Source organism: Gasterosteus aculeatus, unplaced genomic scaffold, assembly GCF_964276395.1.
Source record: "Gasterosteus aculeatus unplaced genomic scaffold, fGasAcu3.hap1.1 HAP1_SCAFFOLD_25, whole genome shotgun sequence".
Taxonomy (NCBI): domain Eukaryota; kingdom Metazoa; phylum Chordata; class Actinopteri; order Perciformes; family Gasterosteidae; genus Gasterosteus; species Gasterosteus aculeatus.
In genome coordinates, this window is record NW_027554884.1 from 137,501 (window position 1) to 145,000 (window position 7,500).

Sequence of the window (7,500 nt, forward strand, 5' to 3'; positions counted from 1 at the left end):
CTGGAGGTGTTTGTGGAGCTCATCCGGGCTCTGGGGGTGTCTGGTAAAGAGATCCGGGTTCTGGCGTCTTTTTCCGGGTCCAATTCGGCCGTTGTGGGCCTCTGGAGGTGTTTGTGGAGCTCATCCGGGCTCTGGGGGTGTCTGGTAAAGAGATCCGGGTTCTGGCGTCTTTTTCCGGGTCCAATTCGGCCGTTGTGGGCCTCTGGAGGTGTTTGTGGAGCTCATCCGGGCTCTGGGGGTGTCTGGTAAAGAGATCCGGGTTCTGGCGTCTTTTTCCGGGTCCGATTCGGCCGTTGTGGGCCTCTGGAGGTGTTTGGGTCCGAGTTCCGGGCTCTGGGGGTGTCTGGTAAAGAGACCTGGGTTCTGGCGTCTTTTTCCGGGTTCGATTCGGCCGTTGTGGGCCTCTGGAGGTGTTTGGGTCCGAGTTCCGGGCTCTGGGGGTGTCTGGCAAAGAGATCCGGGTTCTGGCGTCTTTTTCCGGGTCCAATTCGGCCGTTGTGGGCCTCTGGAGGTGTTTGGGTCCGAGTTCCGGGCTCTGGGGGTGTCTGGTAAAGAGATCCGGGTTCTGGCGTCTTTTTCCGGGTCCAATTCGGCCGTTGTGGGCCTCTGGAGGTGTTTGTGGAGCTCATCCGGGCTCTGGGGGTGTCTGGTAAAGAGATCCGGGTTCTGGCGTCTTTTTCCGGGTCCAATTCGGCCGTTGTGGGCCTCTGGAGGTGTTTGTGGAGCTCATCCGGGCTCTGGGGGTGTCTGGTAAAGAGATCCGGGTTCTGGCGTCTTTTTCCGGGTCCAATTCGGCCGTTGTGGGCCTCTGGAGGTGTTTGTGGAGCTCATCCGGGCTCTGGGGGTGTCTGGTAAAGAGATCCGGGTTCTGGCGTCTTTTTCCGGGTCCGATTCGGCCGTTGTGGGCCTCTGGAGGTGTTTGGGTCCGAGTTCCGGGCTCTGGGGGTGTCTGGTAAAGAGACCTGGGTTCTGGCGTCTTTTTCCGGGTTCGATTCGGCCGTTGTGGGCCTCTGGAGGTGTTTGGGTCCGAGTTCCGGGCTCTGGGGGTGTCTGGTAAAGAGATCCGGGTTCTGGCGTCTTTTTCCGGGTTCGATTCGGCCGTTGTGGGCCTCTGGAGGTGTTTGGGTCCGAGTTCCGGGCTCTGGGGGTGTCTGGTAAAGAGATCCGGGTTCTGGCGTCTTTTTCCGGGTTCGATTCGGCCGTTGTGGGCCTCTGGAGGTGTTTGGGTCCGAGTTCCGGGCTCCGGGGGTGTCTGGTAAAGAGATCCGGGTTCTGGTGTCTTTTTCCTGGCTTAATTCGGCCGTTGTGGGCCCCTGGAGGTGTTTGCGGACCTCCGCGGGTGAAATAATGGAAAAAAAAAAAAGTTAAAGTTTCCAGTCGGGACTATGTGGAGCGAAAAAAACCCGGACTTTTTTGGCTCCGTCAGAAACTAAGTAAAAGTCGGAATATGTGAAGGAAAGCCCAGAAAATGCCTGGGCTTTTTTAGATCGCTTCGATAAATTTTTTTTTAGCTCACATCACTGGGCCACCAGGTCGCAGATTTCAGAAACCTGGTTTTCGGAAACAGAGATCTCCAGGACAGGGCCCCGAGCTTCGGGGGGAGCGTTCCCCAGCTGGACCTAAGCATAGTGGGCCAGGCCCCGGGCGGAAAGACGCTCCTGGAGCCGAGATACAGGGGTGGCTCCCCGCGCGACTTACCCGATTTCGGAGCACTATTTTCGGACAGTGATGGCAGAGCAGTGGGTGTACCGGATGGAGGAAAATAACAGCTCCAGAGAGCGGCAGAGACCAGACCATGACCCAGAACGGCACACTGTTCCCGGACAGTGATGGCAGACCAGCAGGTGTACCCCATGGATGAAAATAACAGCTCCAGAGAGCGGCAGAACCCAGACCATGACCCAGAACGGCACACTGTTCCCGGACAGTGATGGCAGACCAGCAGGTGTACCGCATGGATGAATAAAGAGCTCCAGAGAGCGGCAGAACCCAGACCAAGTCCCAGAACGACACACTATTCCCGGACAGTGATGGCAGAACAGCAGGTGTACCGCATGGATGAATAAAGAGCTCCAGAGAGCGGCAGAACCCAGACCAAGTCCCAGAACGACACACTATTCCCGGACAGTGATGGCAGACCAGCAGGTGTACCGCATGGATGAATAAAGAGCTCCAGAGAGCGGAAGAACCCAGACCAAGTCCCAGAAAGACACACTATTCCCGGACAGTGATGGCAGAACAGCAGGTGTACCGCATGGATGAATACACAGTTCCAGAGAGCGGGAGATCCCGGCCGATGTCCGATGACGAAGCACTGCATGGGACACTTTGAAGGAAGGGTCGGTCTCCTGGATGAAAAGAACTTTAATTTTCTGACTTAAAATACGGAGTTAAAGTTTCCAGTCGGGACGATAAGGAGGGCAAAAAAACCCGGACTTTTTTGGCTCCGTCAGAAACTAAGTAAAAGTCGGAGTATGTGAAGGAAAGCTCAGAAAATGCCTGGAGAATTTTGAGCGGACCGGAAAAAAAAAGTTCCAGCCGACATCACTGGGCCACCAGGTCGCAGATTCCTGAAACCCGGTTTTTAGAAACATAGGCCTCCAGTCGTGAAGACCGGCGTTTGTGCGGTTCGGATCCGACTCAGACCTCAGTATTTTCGGACACCCTCGGACAGTGGCGGGGGTGGAAGAACCGGAGCCTCATGCAGAACTGGCTGTCGGGGAGCAAGCGGACGCTACCCCGGCAGGAGGCATCATTCCGGGCACTGTGGCTGATCGGTAGCTTTCGTGGATGGATGACTGAGCGAACGAACGAGATGACGGCGGTGCGTCCTGGCTGATGTCCCAGTACGGGGCACTATTCTCGGATGCTGATGGCAGAACAGCAGGTGCAGTGGACGGATGAACACACAGTTCCAGACAGCGTGATATCCCAGACCATGTCCCAGAACGGCCCACTATTCTCGGATGCTGATGTCAGAACAGCAGGTGCAGTGGATGGATGAACACACAGTTCCAGACAGCGGGAGATCCCAGACCATGTCCCAGAACGGCACACCATTCTCGGATGCTGATGTCAGAACAGCAGGTGTAACGTATGGATGAACACACAGTTCCAGACAGCGGGAGATCCCAGACCATGTCCCAGAACGGCGCACTATTCTCGGATGCTGATGTCAGAACAGCAGGTGCAGCGGATGGACTAATACACAGTTCCAGAGAGCGTGAGATCCCGGCTGATATCCGATGAAGAAGCGCTATTGTCGGACACTGATGGCAGAACAGCAGGTGCAGCGGATGGATGAAATAAACAGTTCCATGGAGCGGTATTTCCCGACAGATATCCGATGACGGAGGACCACTTGGGACGCTTTGAAGGAAGGGTCGGTCTCCTGGATGAAAAAGACTTTAATTTTCTGACTTAAAAAAAAAGTTAAAGTTTCCAGTCGGGACGATAAGGAGGGCAAAAAAACCCGGACTTTTTTGGCTCCGTCAGAAACTAAGTAAAAGTCGGAATATGTGGCGCAAAGCCCTAAAATCCCCTGGAGAATTTTGAGCGGACCGGAAAAAAAAAGTTCCAGCTGACATCACTGGGCCACCAGGTCGCAGATTTCAGAAACCTGGTTTTCGGAAACACAGGGCTCCAGGGCTGAGACCCGGGCTTCGTGGGGAGCGTTCCCCAGCTGGGCCTAAGCATCTTCGGACAACTTTGGGCGGAAAAGCGGGTTCGGGAACCGGGATACGGGGCGGGTTACGCGGCGTGACCTGCCCGAGTGCAGTGCACTATTCCCGGACACTCATCTACTTAAAATCTCCCTGATTACCTGCCAGAACAGAGCAGATCCAGAGAGCGGTATTTCACGGCAGCTATCCGATGATGAAGCGCTGTTGTCGGACACTGATGGCAGAACAGCAGGTGCGGTGGATGAAATAAACAGTTCCAGAGAGCGGTATTTCACGGCAGTTATCCGATGATGAAGCGCTGTTGTCGGACACTGATGGCAGAACAGCAGGTGCGGTGGATGAAATAAACAGTTCCAGAGAGCGGTATTTCACGGCAGTTATCCGATGATGAAGCGCTGTTGTCGGACACTGATGGCAGAACAGCAGGTGCGGTGGATGAATTAAACAGTTCCAGAGAGCGTGAGATCCCGGCTGATATCCGATGAAGAAGCACTGTTCTCGGACACTGATGGCAGAACAGCAGGTGCAGTGGATGGATGAAGTAAACAGTTCCATAGAGCGGGAGATCCCAGACCATGTCCCAGAACGGCACACTATTCTCGGATGCTGATGTCAGAACAGCAGGTGTAACACATGGATGAATACAGAGTTCCAGAGAGCGGCAGAACCCAGACCATGTCCCAGTACGGGACACTATTCTCGGATGCTGATGTCAGAACAGCAGGTGCAGTGGATGGATGAATTAAACAGTTCCAGAGAGCGGGAGATCCCAGACCATGTCCCAGAACGGCACACCATTCTCGGATGCTGATGTCAGAACAGCAGGTGTAACGTATGGATGAACACACAGTTCCAGACAGCGGGAGATCCCAGACCATGTCCCAGAACGGCACACTATTCTCGGATGCTGATGTCAGAACAGCAGGTGCAGCGGACGGACTAATACACAGTTCCAGAGAGCGGTATTTCACGACAGATATCCGATGATGAAGCGCTATTGTCGGACACTGATGGCAGAACAGCAGGTGCACTGGATGAAGGAAATAAACAGAACATAGTTCCAGAGAGCGGGATATCCCAGACCAAGTCCCAGAACGGCGCGCTATTGTCGGACACTGATGGCAGAACAGCAGGTGCACTGGATGAAGGAAATAAACAGAACATAGTTCCAGAGAGCGTGATATCCCAGACCAAGTCCCAGAACGGCCCACTATTCCCGGACACTCATCTACTTAAAATCTCCCTGATTACCTGCCAGAACAGAGCAGATCCAGAGAGCGGTATTTCACGGCAGTTATCCGATGATGAAGCGCTGTTGTCGGACACTGATGGCAGAACAGCAGGTGCAGTGGATGAAGGAAATAATCAGAACATAGTTCCAGAGAGCGGGATATCCCAGACCATGTCCCAGTACGGGACACTATTCTCGGATGCTGATGTCAGAACAGCAGGTGCAGTGGATGGATGAATTAAACAGTTCCAGAGAGCGTGAGATCCCGGCTGATATCCGATGAAGAATCACTGTTCACGGACACTGATGGCAGAACAGCAGGTGTACCGCATGGATGAATACAGAGTTCCAGAGAGCGGCAGAACCCAGACCATGTCCCAGTACGGGACACTATTCTCGGATGCTGATGTCAGAACAGCAGGTGCAGTGGATGGATGAATTAAACAGTTCCAGAGAGCGTGAGATCCCGGCAGATATCCGATGAAGAAGCGCTATTGTCGGACACTGATGGCAGAACAGCAGGTGCAGCGGATGGATGAAATAAACAGTTCCATGGAGCGGTATTTCCCGACAGATATCCGATGACGAAGGACCACTTGGGACGCTTTGAAGGAAGGGTCGGTCTCCTGGATGAAAAAGACTTTAATTTTCTGACTTAAAAAAAAAGTTAAAGTTTCCAGTCGGGACGATAAGGAGGGCAAAAAAACCCGGACTTTTTTGGCTCCGTCAGAAACTAAGTAAAAGTCGGAATATGTGGCGCAAAGCCCTAAAATCCCCTGGAGAATTTTGAGCGGACCGGAAAAAAAAAAGTTCCAGCTGACATCACTGGGCCACCAGGTCGCAGATTTCAGAAACCTGGTTTTCGGAAACACAGGGCTCCAGGGCTGAGACCCGGGCTTCGTGGGGAGCGTTCCCCAGCTGGGCCTAAGCATCTTCGGACAACTTTGGGCGGAAAAGCGGGTTCGGGAACCGGGATATGGGGCGGGTTACGCGGCGTGACCTGCCCGAGTGCAGTGCACTATTCCCGGACACTCATCTACTTAAAATCTCCCTGATTACCTGCCAGAACAGAGCAGATCCAGAGAGCGGTATTTCACGGCAGATATCCGATGATGAAGCGCTGTTGTCGGACACTGATGGCAGAACAGCAGGTGCGGTGGATGAAATAAACAGTTCCAGAGAGCGGTATTTCACGGCAGTTATCCGATGATGAAGCGCTGTTGTCGGACACTGATGGCAGAACAGCAGGTGCGGTGGATGAAATAAACAGTTCCAGAGAGCGGTATTTCACGGCAGTTATCCGATGATGAAGCGCTGTTGTCGGACACTGATGGCAGAACAGCAGGTGCGGTGGATGGATGAAAGAAACAGTTCCAGAGAGCGTGAGATCCCGGCTGATATCCGATGAAGAAGCACTGTTCTCGGACACTGATGGCAGAACGGCAGGTGCACTGGATGGATGAAATAAACAGTTCCAGAGAGCGTGAGATCCCGGCTGATATCCGATGAAGAAGCGCTATTGTCGGACACTGATGGCAGAACAGCAGGTGCGGTGGATGGATGAAAGAAACAGTTCCAGAGAGCGGTATTTCACGGCAGATATCCGATGATGAAGCGCTGTTGTCGGACACTGATGGCAGAACAGCAGGTGCGGTGGATGGATGAAAGAAACAGTTCCAGAGAGCGTGAGATCCCGGCTGATATCCGATGAAGAAGCACTGTTCTCGGACACTGATGGCAGAACGGCAGGTGCACTGGATGGATGAAATAAACAGTTCCAGAGAGCGTGAGATCCCGGCTGATATCCGATGAAGAAGCGCTGTTGTCGGACACTGATGGCAGAACAGCAGGTGCGGTGGATGGATGAAAGAAACAGTTCCAGAGAGCGGTATCTCACGGCAGTTATCCGATGATGAAGCGCTGTTGTCGGACACTGATGGCAGAACAGCAGGTGCAGTGGATGAAGGAAATAATCAGAACATAGTTCCAGAGAGCGGGATATGCGAGACCATGTCCCAGTACGGGACACTGTTCACGGACACTGATGGCAGAACAGCAGGTGCAGCGGATGGATGAATACACAGTTCCAGACAGTGGGAGATCCCTGACCATGTCCCAGTACGGGACACTATTCTCGGATGCTGATGTCAGAACTGCAGGTGCAGTGGATGAAGGAAATAATCAGAACATAGTTCCAGAGAGCGGGATATCCCAGACCATGTCCCAGTACGGGACACTATTCTCGGATGCTGATGTCAGAACAGCAGGTGCAGTGGATGAAGGAAATAAACAGAACACAGTTCCATGGAGCGGGAGATCCCAGACCATGTCCCAGTACGGGCCACTATTCTCGGATGCTGATGTCAGAACAGCAGGTGCGGTGGATGGATGAAATAAACAGTTCCAGAGAGCGTGAGATCCCGGCTGATATCCGATGAAGAAGCGCTGTTGTCGGACACTGATGGCAGAACAGCAGGTGCGGTGGATGGATGAAAGAAACAGTTCCAGAGAGCGGTATCTCACGGCAGTTATCCGATGATGAAGCGCTATTGTCGGACACTGATGGCAGAACAGCAGGTGCAGTGG